The sequence below is a fragment of the Diplotaxodon limnothrissa genome, linkage group LG18 (genome assembly GCF_057381915.1).
Source record: "Diplotaxodon limnothrissa isolate DT_005_m linkage group LG18, D_limnothrissa_male_GT1.1, whole genome shotgun sequence".
NCBI lineage: Eukaryota > Metazoa > Chordata > Actinopteri > Cichliformes > Cichlidae > Diplotaxodon > Diplotaxodon limnothrissa.
Window position 1 is genome coordinate 13,675,902 of NC_140613.1, and position 12,744 is coordinate 13,688,645.

Genomic DNA, 12,744 nt, shown 5'->3' on the forward strand with positions numbered 1-12,744 from the left:
ATACACAGGAAAAAAGGAAAGCTAGCTTCAAAGGCAGGTCTTTCTAGCTGACAACAACTGGTGCACTACCAAACTGTTTTAGCAAAATGTTACAAAATTATATAACATATATATATGGTGTAACAGAGGAGGTTTCATATAGATCCAAATGTCCTGTACCAACTAGAAATGAGTTTCCAGGTATATCTAATGTGGGGCTAACGTTTAAAATGATGAATGGGACACCAACAGTGTTGCATTGTTAAAAACTGAAATTGACTGACCTAGATGGTTCATTAATCTTCTAACTGATGGACGGAGAATAAATGACTAACTACACTAAAGTGTTTAAGCAAAGGAAATTCAATCTATGTACTAGGTTCTAAATATTGGTCAAACAAATTGATTGGCCCAACACACTCACTCTGATCAATATTGATGGACAGTTTTTGCCACTGACTGCCAGAATACATGATCAATCAACTGGAAGGATTATGAACAGCCTAGCTGCTAATGAAAACAATGATCTCCTGACATTTTTGCTTTAAATAGCTTCAGCAATGAGCTTTAATAATATTATAAAGAATGTAGTGAGAGAGAAATATAAAAGCCACTTTTTTTCAACAATTAAGATAATAAGAGTGATTAAATCACTGATCGCATATATAAGCTACGCTGTTTGGTTCAGTTCAATTCATGTTTATATCAAGCAATCCACCTAGGAGAAAATGAAAACTTGTGCCAGTATTTAACATAAACAACAGCTGCTACAGAGTAAAGATTTGCACCTGTTTTCAGTTTTGTAAAATTAAAGGTTATAGTTAAAGTTTTGGACTTTCAGTCAGGCTGCAAAACTTTGGGCTTCAGGTAAAAGTGATGGCCATGTTGCACTTAATGAAAAAAAATTGTAGCTGCTCAACAATAAAGCAGCTTAAACCTTTATGATGTAGTACCTTTCTCTTTGTTCTATATTATATACTATATTATAGCTCAGGTCTTTTAAACTCCCTCCCCTCTTGGTGGCATTGAGCATTTGAATAGCGTGAACTCACCGAATCATCTTTTTATGCCTCTTGAGCTGCACATTAGCGTTATCAGAGTCAAGGTTAGGAGCCAAAACATTTCAGTAACTTCACCTGAGTCTCCGTGGCAACGCTTTTACTGTTAACGCAACATACAGAGCTGCTGCCTCCAGACCTTTCACATTCCACAGCCGAATGCTGGCTTCAGGTATGCAAAATATGAGAAATAAAATGTATATCTGCTTGAATAGCCAGCAGTACCGCACACAGTTGTTCCAATCACTCATTAATTAGATCATTATTCTCTCATAGCTGTAATGTTCATCTTTGAGTGTGTGTGTGTGTGTGTGTGTGTGTGTGTGTGTGTGTGTGCGTGCGTGCGTGTGCGTGTGTGTGTGTGTGTGTGTGTGTGTGTGTGTGTGTGTGTGTGAGGGGGGGTCATCTAGTGTTTCTGGAGCTGAGGTCAGATGGCCGATGTGGAGCTAGCGTGCTAATGCAGAGAGACATTAACCCCAATCCCTCTGAACGAGAGACCGCTTGGCGAGCATCCGTCCCCAGAGACTGGTGGCATGCTTCTGTCTGTCTGCCAATCTTATTTCCCGGATAGCTTGCACACTTATTTCATTTTGGCCTGTTTCACAGCCCCATATTGATTTTTGAAACATCATGTCAGTGTGAGAAGGGAGGGCAATCTTTCAAACGCAAGATTCTCTAATACGTTTGTTGTGTCTGGTGTTTCTGTGGTGTTTCCTACTCTGCTGCTGATAAAAAAACAAGTATTTTCCATAATGTTACTTGATAAACTGCGGAAAATTAATTTAAATATAGCCGTTTAAATTTCTTTACCACTTTTATTTTGCTGCACTCCTACAGCAGCTTTCTCTGCACTTTAAAGCTCTTTTATATCTATTTGTCTAACCTTTCTCTTTCCCAGATTTTATTTCCCCTGCTGATTTTCATACCCCATGTGCTTGCTTTGGCTGTGTCGAAAACCAGCGGATATGAGACAGCGGGCTGGGTATCAGACACGTCACTGTCTGTTAGTCCCTGTGGTACATTAGCCATCCCTTACCATGTATTATTGATTCCTTCTCTCTAATCACTGTCTCCAGTGTTGAAGATTAGCCTTTACTGCCAACAGCGTCTGCACTCTATAGAGTTTATGGCAACCCGGCTGAGGCGCGTCTCTGCAAAATAACAACAACAACAACAATAATAGGTGAGGGATTCTGAATTCATGACAACACCTAACAGTTAAGCAAAATTCAAGCATTTTCTGCCTGGACTTACTCATAACTCTGGCGCTTTGATTTATGAGTTCATGCTCATTTGCACTTGCCACCTCTGATATAGAGAACTCTGGAAAAACACTGTGTGTGGTGCCAACCAGAGTGAGCTTCCTAGAGGTTTCAAAACAATAATAATTTCAACAAAACTCTTTTCAAATGCTGGCCCGAGTCAGGCAAAATGAAAAGCACAAAAATCAGGTTCATGGGGAAGTTACTCTACCTAAAGCATACAGATCAACTCTAAGGGTAACATACAGGTTAACCAGTTTTTCCTTCCTTTTGTCTCCAAATGCTTACTCATGGCAGGTGGTCTGATTGTTAGTGTTTTCTTTTATATTATTGTAGGGTCTTTGCCTTACGACATAAAGCACCTTGAGCTGACTGTTGTTGTGATTTGGTGCCACATAAACAAAACTGAACTTGTTGGTTTGTTTTTGGCTAGGTTCCCATCTCCCTTATTAGTGTTTTATCTTCATAAGTAATTGTTTAAAGCTTTAATAAGATGCAGCAATGCAGCCCATGTTTTGGTCTCCTTTAAGCATTGGGTTTAGGAACCTTAACGCATAGGCGCCATGGCATGATTTATTGATTAAATCACTTCTTCACCAGATTGGCTAAGCTGCTTAAAATATGATGGGTAGTTCCAAGGATTGAAATAACAGTTTATCTTTTCTCAGAGCTAAACCTTAAAATATTTCTTTCTTGCAGATCTCCAAACATTTTTCTGAAAACAGTGATTTTCGTTCTGACAAGCATCACGATCAACTGTGAGATCTTATATAAACTAATATCTTACCTGGGCCTGGGTCGTGGGGGGTGACAGTCTAAGTGAGGGGAACCAGAGACTCTTTCAAGCTCTAGGACATAACCGAAACACCTAATTTAGGAGCCACCCAGGAGACATCCTGGTCAGATGTCCAAAAAACATCAGCTAGCTCCATCAGGGTTACCGGGACTCCGACCATGAACCCAGGCTTTAGGGAGGGTGCCTGGTTGCCAGGGCTTAGTCCACGAAGCTGGCCAGATACAGACCAACAAGTGGTCTGTATCTTGTTGGTCTGTATCTGGCCAGATACACCTGTGAGTCGAGAGTCCACAGGAGGTGTGTAGGAGTTTAGTGCCTTGTGAACTGAGCGGTGGTCAGAGCAAAGCGAAGACTCTGGCTTTCCAATCTATGATTGCTGATGAGTGTCTGCCTTTTTAATTATTTCTGGTTAGTTTGAGTATTTCCTGCAGACTTGCTTGAAGCAAACATAACCCATTTCTAAATTAGTCTGAAAAATAAAGTATGGAAAACATGAAAGGGTCTCAGGGTTTGCAAAATATACTGCAAACCTTCAGTAAACACACAAGGCAAACCAGCACATCCTGCATCTTAACTTTGACTTCTGTGAGCTTGTAATACTGTTTAAGAATGCTATGTTTGAATTGCTCTGGTTGTTACTTCGGTAATATAGAAATGCACAGTAGGTGGGAGATGAGGAGATTTGTTGTCAGTGTAAGATTCAAAGTGTGAGGCTGTCACAATTTCCTGAAAACAAGGAGAAACGGTGCAAATGCAGAACGTCTCTGATTTGTTTTTCTTATTCAGTATTTTTATTGTAGCAGTGTTTTTATTGCTCCATGCATCTTTTCCTACTGAGCTCTATATTTTTATATATATTTTTAAGACCCATCTGTTCCTATAAAAATAGACCTTAAATAAGCATAATTTGCATACAGCTTTATCAGAGAGCGATGTAATGACGCTAAGATGTCTACCCAAAGGCCATGTGTGATATACTTTGCTTGTGAGTTTGACAAGGATATGCAAACAGAGCTTTGCGATAAAGCCCAGATTTTCTCTGCCCTTTCAACTATTCAGCCAGCGTTTGTTCTGTGATTCTGACAGATTCCTCACAGCGGGAAATCAATTACATTCACACCAATATGGATCAGAGACCACTGGTTATCTGTATTTTCTTTCCTCCTCTTCTCTTCTCTCTGGGCCTAGTAAATCTCTTTTGTGTAAATCTCTGCTGGGTGCTTTGGCACAGAGTGAGACACTGCACACAACGGGGGATGTGCTGCAGGGGAGGAAGAGTGGGGACACTGATGGAATATGTACGGTAAAAGGAGTGGTGATACGCAAAGTGGGTCATAGCATTACGGGACCATTCTGACATCATCACTTCCATCTCTCCTATTTACAGAACAAACATTTACTTTGAGTCATCGCGCAGCATAAGATCAATACTCTACTTAAGTCATTAGAAAGACTGACAAGCATAATTTTTAACTCTCTCAGTCTACCTCAAACTTCATGTCCAAACAGGGGTGTCTGCACCAAAAAGAGTCACGCTCTGCTTCAAGTCTGAGGTGCAACCAAACTTAAGAGAATGTGTCAGATTTTTTGGAAGCCTGTATGCCTTTTTCAAGAAATGCTGCAGCATTCAAGCCAAAGCTCAGGGTTACTTCTTTTCTCACACGTTTGCACAAAGCACAGATGGAGAAGTGTTTGTTCCCTCTGAATAACAAAAGGACAAACTCTCAAATAGGGTTGCATCACTTAGATCTGATTCAGTCCAGTCCTTGAATACGTGACATTAAGATGGAGCGTGTGTCTGCCTGACAAAGCAGTGAATAGAAAGATAAAGAATTTAAAACATGAAATGAAAACATTTAAAAGGATGAAAGGTAAAAGACAGAGATGGACTTTTTGCTTTGATTAAAACTCCTTGAGAAGTTTAAGAGATGTCAGAAAGACAAATTTCTCAGTGTGAAAAGATGAACTTCATCAACTCGGATAAAGAAAACTAGTTGGCTTCGCTGGAATTGACTGCTTTTTCTTCCCTATGTGAAGTTCAGCCCTATGGTTTTTACAATCAAAGCTGCTACAGTAATCTCCTGTGCATTTGTCTAATATAGTTACTGAATCCTGGACTTCAGTACAGGTTTGTGAGTAACAGCCCAGTTAGACCACTGTAGTATTCTTTTACTATGATCAACAAAATCAAATATTACTCTTCCTTGCTCAGTCTAGTATTATATTTCTTGTTTGAAGTTTCCAAACAGGGCAAAAGGAGTGTAAAAAAAGAAAACCCTGTATAAATTTATTTCATCTACTAATATATTTTAATGTATGAAATGCAAAGAAAACATCTAAATGGATGAAAGGTAAAAGGTCGAGATAGACTTCTCTCATTGATTAAAACTCCTTGACAAGTTTGAGAGATGTCAAAAAGACAAGTCGCTCTATGTCGTATTTGTTCTAAACATAAAACACACAATACATGAGGAAGCTTTACAAGAAAGGGCCCCCAAAGTTACTTAATGGAAAACAGAGTACAGCGCAATCCTGTGAAAATGAACTACATTCTTATTGCTGTGTGGGAATTAAGAGGGTAATCACCACCATCGAGTGCATGTGATGATGCTGCTAATCAGTTGCACTTCATTAATTGATCATCAGCAAGTGTGAGCACCACTGTAAAAGCAGAGGCTTTGGCAGTTGGTGGTTTGCAGCATTGTGTGAAAAGTAATTGTTGCTGTCCATCAATCAGTGAAGAGCCATGTTGAAACAATCCGAGCTCCATTATTCTACACTGTGAAACATTATTCACAAGTCATAAACATTCACAACAGTTGCCAATCTTCCTAGGAGTGGATATCCAAGTAAATTCCCTATGACATGATGCTGTTCTCCTGGGCTTTTTTCAGTTTCTCTGAGCATTGCATGATCTGACTGCCAAACTGCCAAACATAGTGATGAAGGGGTGATTTGGGTTTGAATCTAGGCTTGCCCTGCAACAGTCGACTTCAAACTCCTCTGTATTATCAAAATATTTGAGACTCAAATGTGGGGCCATCTGTCTGACAGCTAAAGCCGAGCCAAAATTGGGTCATACAACAAATAAGCAACAAATCAATACAACAGAATGGCTAAAAAAAGAAAAAATAATAAAGGTGTTGTTTAACAATGACCATCTTAAAGCGAGGCAATATTAAAGTCTGAATATATTGTTCTGGTATTCATTATACAATGTCTATGTGTATAGCACTCCTGCGTGATATGGTCCAAATCAATTACAAGCACAGACAGTAATATTATGGCAGAATTATTCATTATTCACTTTACATCCCTCAGGGAGAAGTTGTCAGTCAAATTCATTCGGCAGTATAAGACAGCAGCCCCACAAATAGAGTCAGGAGGAGTCCTACAGCAAATGGTGTGAGACCCAGAGATGCCTGATCACAGCATCATTGAGTCAGTCTGCAATTACATGAAAAGCCACATATGGGTACAGGCTGTGGTGGGTTGTAGAACTTGCCACAAACGGGAACAAGTTACCTCCCTAACTTGAAAAAACTGCATGGGAGTATATCAGGAGGAAGTGGAAGTGATTTATTTATTTTTCTCTCGGTATTGTATGACCTTAGCTGAAAGAAAACTGATTTAAACTGTTAAATGAAAACAGTTAGTCTTGAAAGGCCAAAATGTACTTTGATCACAAAACCAAATAAAAAGACTTGTGAAAAGAAACAGACTCCGAGCTGGCGTTTCACCTCCAGGCTCTCAACTCATCCCTCCACCACGAGCTCAGCGCAGTTCACTAAAGATTACCAACCCTACCCAAAGTCACATTATAGTCAAAGTTTAATGCCAGCCAGTGTGTGGAATTCACGTTGTCCTAGTTTAACACGGGAGTGTGGGGGACACTACTGCGCATCTCAGACCACAGTGTGACTAGTATTTAATGAACACTTTCTATGAGTGGGCAGAAGCCAAACAGACCGTACAGAATAAACAACCAAAGAACTTTTACATGTGCTGGAACAAAAGAAATAAATATTTTAAAAAAACAAATTACAACAGCAAGAATTTTCCTTTATAGATAGATTTGCATAGCCCTCCCAGAGGACTGAACAGAGGAGTGAACAAGAGGCTTGGAGGTTTAGATGTAACTGGGACACAAAGCAGCAAGCAGCCACCGTAATCCCATTGCTGAGTGGAAAAAAGTTCCTTCATTGTCAAACTAAATGTCAAGTGTATGCAAAAAAAATGTGATTGTCATAGTTCATCTTGAAAATGACAAAGCTTGGTATAACCATATACTCACAATACACTTAAAGATGAAGAAAGCAAAAGAGACAAAAAACACCCTAAAAACAACAACAGCTAATTTTTCATGAAGCATATTCACACGAGTGTCTGCATTAATCTGCCAGCTAGCTGTAACTAACATCCATTACAGCAGTTAAGCCAATTTCATATCCTAAAACTGTCTTAGAGAGATGTTGTAGAGTATTACAGCTTCTAATATTTTGTCAACCATTTAAATAAGGAGATGTGTGGACTCTGAAATGTCTTTGTGAAGCCATCACTTATGCAAAACTGCTGAATACAACTGCTCTTATTTGAACAACTCATGCTTAATAAACTGGCAACTGAGTCTGGATTTCACCACAGGAATAAACCTTGTCAGAGTCAAGCAACAACTGAAAGAAAGATGACCTCAGACAATCCAAATTAGGTTTTCAGAATAAGCCAATAGTTGAAAGGCAATAATTAGCCACTAACACATATAAAACCTTTAGGATGAGCTAAAGACCATGGCTCATGTCTCTATTCACTAACTTGTTGTATAAACAGCAAAAACTTGGATCAGCAACACAGGAAATATCTGCTCTGATATTATTCCACATGCTCGCTCTTCCACAGAGCCCTCCCTAAGCATCATGAATGAACTTTTAACAGGTTACCTTAGGCAAACCAGAATCAGAATCAGAATCAGAATGGGTTTATTGCCAGATGTTGAGGTTTACAACATTAGGAAATTGCTGCGGTGCTTCAGTGCAGACAATAAGAATTAAAGTGCTATGTAGAAAGAAAGATATGTGCATGAGATATACATGAGATATATACATGAGAATAAGAATTATGAGTGCTACGTAGAAAGATATATACATGAGTGCAGGTGGTGATCAGTGCCAGACATGAAATGATGCAGTGACACAGCGTAGGGTCATGTGTTAGTGGCGGGGACAATCATGTGGTTATTGTTCATGTGTCCAACAGCAGAGGGGAAGAAACTGTTCTTGTGGCGAGAGGTTCTGGTGCGAATGGACCGGAGCCTCCTGCCTGAGGGGAGCAGGTCAAACAGACTGTGTCCAGGGTGAGAAGGGTCAGCTGAGATCCGGGCTGCACGCCGCAGTGTCCTGGAGGTGTACAGGTCCTGCAGAGATGGGAGTCTGCAGCCAATCACCTTCTCAGCAGAGCGCACAACACGCTGCAGTCTCTGTTTGTCCCTGCTAGTGGCTCCAGTGTACCACACGGTGATGGAGGAGGTGAGGATGGTCTCGATGATTGCAGTGTAGAATTGCATCATCGTCCGTGTTGGCAGGTTGAATTTCTTCAGCTGCCTCAGGAAGTACATCCTCTGCTGGGCTTTCTTGATGACGGAGGTGATGGTGGGCTCCCACTTCAGGTCCTGGGTGATGGTGGTACCCAGGAAGCGGAATGAGTCCACAGAGGTGATGGGGGTGTCAGTCAGGATGATGGGGGGGAGTGGGGCTGTGTGCTTCCTGAAGTCCACAATAATCTCCACTGTCTTCTGGGCATTCAGCACCAGGTTGTTGTGGCTGCACCAAGACACCAGACGTTCAACCTCCCTCCTGTAGGCAGACTCGTCCCCGTCCGAGATGAGCCCAATGACGGTGGTGTCATCTGCAAACTTGATTAGCTTGACAGACTGGTGGGTGGAGGTGCAGCAGTTGGTGTACAGGGAGAAGAGCAGAGGAGAAAGAACACAGCCCTGAGGGGAGCCGGTGCTGATGGTCCGGGAGTCCGAGACATTCTTTCCCAGCCTCACGTGCTGCTTCCTGTCCGTCAGGAAGTCAGTGATCCACCGGCAGATGGGATCAGGCACATTCATCTGGGAAAGCTTGCCTCGGAGATGGTCTGGAAGGATGGTGTTGAAGGCAGAGCTGAAGTCCACAAACAGGATCCTGGCGTAGGTTCCTGGGGAGTCCAGATGCTGCAGGATGAAGTGTAGGGCCATGTTGATGGCGTCGTCTACAGACCTGTTGGCTCTATATGCAAACTGCAGGGGGTCCAGGAGGGGGGCCGTGAGGGTCTTGAGATGGGAGAGAACTAGAGGTGAGTGTTCATAAATGATAGGCCTGAGTTGGCTAACAGGAGCAGACAGACAGTGTGTTTAAGAAATACACTCACCTGCCACTTTATTAGGTACACTTTTTTGTCATTCGAGTACAAAAATGGATTAGGGATTTAATATTTTACTGCTTTGCTTTCTTTTTCTAAGAAGAACCATGATTTTTTTTTCTTTCTTCTAATCCTAAATCCAAAAACAAAAACAAGCGTATTGTAAATATTAATCGGCTATACTGTAGGCTATACACGTAGCTATATTATGAGACTGGCCCCTTGGCGCAGACATGAAAGCACACCCCCAAACTCATACAGAAAGACTCAAAGAGACAGAAAGTCGTTCTGTGTCTCTGTGTAGTGGAGCTGGTATCTGTTTTTTTCAGTCTTTGATATTCCGTGTAGCTGTTTGATCTACCTTTGCAACAAAACAAGCTGACTGTCACTCTTCACTGTACAAAGACTCTGGCCAAGGAGGCCTCCTGTGACTTTTGTCTCCTGAGAGTCTGTCCATTGCAGGCCCAATTAGTAATCAATCCATGTGTATACAATTAGCGTTTATTTAATTCAGAGGCAGACCAAGTCTCATTTGCAGTGGGACTCAAGTAGTGTCTAAACAAGCTTGCAAGTTTATTTCTGCTTGTTATAGCAGAGCGGAGCAAAAGATTTAGTCAAGAACTGCTTTAACCGTGTTGTGTTTTGTTTTTAAAAGCGCAACTGAAATTTGACAGGACTCTGTCAGTAAGGCTTGTTGTTGGATTTCACGTTTCACTTTGACACAACAGATTTTTATGACAAGCTGATTTTTAAATATCATTGATTAACCCGGCCTCTCCTATAGCTGGCATTTCAACTAATCAAACACAGATGCAGTGAATTAATAATTAACTGATTGGCTCACCGCTGCCCCATTCTCAGCCTTGCTATTGGTGTTTGACATCAAATTTTAAAGTTGAACTCAAAGTGGATTAATCAGGATGGAGCCTGTTTAAGGTACTGCTGGAGGCGCTGGAATTGCCTTACAACAGTGACATATAGCAGTTGCCTTCATTCTGGACTATTTTAGAGTAGAGTGAAACTGTTTTATCACTCACTATTATCACAGATCATCTCATTTTTACATTCTCCTAAGTAGTAAATAAACACTAAATACTCCTTCCAGTCAGTCAACTAGTACAGGTCACTGTATATACAGGCTGGTGGTGGATAAAAATAGATCATATTTATCATTTTCTCTCACTATTGCAGCATTTAATTCTCACATTACTATTCATTAATTTAATTACTCTATAACCAAATGGGCACGACCCATCTCAGGTGCTGTCAGCCTTTCCTATTATAGTGTGCGTGGAGGGAGGATGGTGGCTGATGGTGGCGGTGGGGGTGCTCGTGAATTCGGCTCATCTGTTGTCTTTGCTCAGTAGCTCACAGAGACCTCTTGGCCCTGACGCAATCTCACCTCATTAACATTTTAGGTGACGAGCATGTCAAGGCCTTAATTAACAATTCATGAGCACGGCTGATAGCTATATTAACATTTTACAACCAATAAATCAGCTTTTCCAATCTGCTGTGTGTGTTTGCGTGCACGGGCCCATGTCTGTGTGCATGTGTGTGAGAGATTGAATGGGGGCTTGGGGGGGGGGGGGGATTCTGCGTGTGTGTGTGTGTGTTTGTGTTTCTGTGTAGGGGAGGCCAGTGAGTGGGTGGGTGGTTGCATTATTTGTGTACATCCACAACAGGCAGCTTTGTCTCTCTCCCTTTGTCTCCGCGCCTGTCTCCCCGTCTGTCTCAGACCATGACATTTGTTTGAACTTTCTCTTAATCTTATGTTCTCATCATGGCTCTGTAGTGAATCATTATGCTTTTCCTCAAAACAAGAAAAATCCAACAACCTCCAACCTGATCCGGAGGAGGTCATTCACAGTGTTATGCCAATTAATAACCTAAAAAGATCAATCGGGCTAAGCGCCCACAAATGTAAGTGTCACACATAATGGAAAGGTTGACTAATTAGGGTGCTATTTTCGTTTAGTCAACCATTACAAAGTGACAGTGATACAAGTTGGTTTCTGTCAAGTCTCCCTGTCTCTCTCTGTTTCTCTCTCTCTCTCTCTCTCTCTCTCTAGGAGGTGGAATGGAAGAGAAGGAAACGGAGAGATGAGGAGACTGGAGGGGTAATTCTGAAACAATGGGGGAGGAAGATCAGCCAGAGCTGAATCGCCAAGGTTTCATAACTTCTATGTTCCTTACAACAAATCCACATTGAAAAAGCCTTGGAGAGTGGGAGAGAGTAATCATCTGCTTCACTGTGCCAAAAAATACATTTATGTGTGTTCACGTGCCTTCTAAAGGGACAACTCCCGAAGCATCTCTTCTTTTTCAAATTCTCTTCAGCACAAAACCACCCAGGAGTGAGAGAATCTAGTAAACTGTGTGATCTGAAACACTGCATGTCTTTCTCTCTGTTTCACTGTGTGGAGCGCAAGGGAGAAAAAGGAAATTTGAAGCAGCAATCCCACTACAGCACCTTTGGGCAGCCCCTTGACCCCACTTTGAAAAACACCTGCGTAGGCAGTGTTTGCAGGCCTCGGCTCTCCCACTGAGTCACCCACTGGTGTAATACGCGTGGTACATAGCTGCTGCTTGCTAAATGAAAGTGATCTCTGCACCACTGCTCACTCTCCCTTGGTGACACAAAAAGCCAATGTTGTTTTTTTTATTTATTCTTTATTACTTATTTTTACAAAGATATTTTAGTGTAAAGACAAAAAAAAAAGAAATCCACAGGGTGCCTACATGAACAATAGCGCTGTCTGAATTTAATCTGACCCACGTGCTTTGAAGCAGAGTGTTTCAGGACACGAGTCTGCAGTGGAGCACGCATCTGATCCTTCCAGTGAGAGATCTGCTTTGTGTTGCCTCTGCAGCGGCAGCCCCGCCCACAGGTGCACCGCCGCATTTATTATAGGTAAAGGAAAAGATCAAGGTCGCATCTTCGGTGAATTTAGGAGGATTCAAAAGGGGTCACGTGATGGGTTGGGCCTGCAAAATGCATGTCTCCGTGACAAATGCATCGGCTGTAAATGATCCTCCCCGGATTCAGTGGCGGCTGTTCCATTTCCAATCAGTCCTCCAACTTCGACAAAGTCAAAAAATAAGAAATTGATCCCGAAGAGGTGCAACGAGGAAATATCCCAGGATTTATGGGTCTTCTTCTTCTTCTTTTTCTTCTTTCTAATGAAAAATGTGGCTTGGTATTCTCCATCAGTCATGACCCTTCATACTTCCTGTTCTGTATGAATGT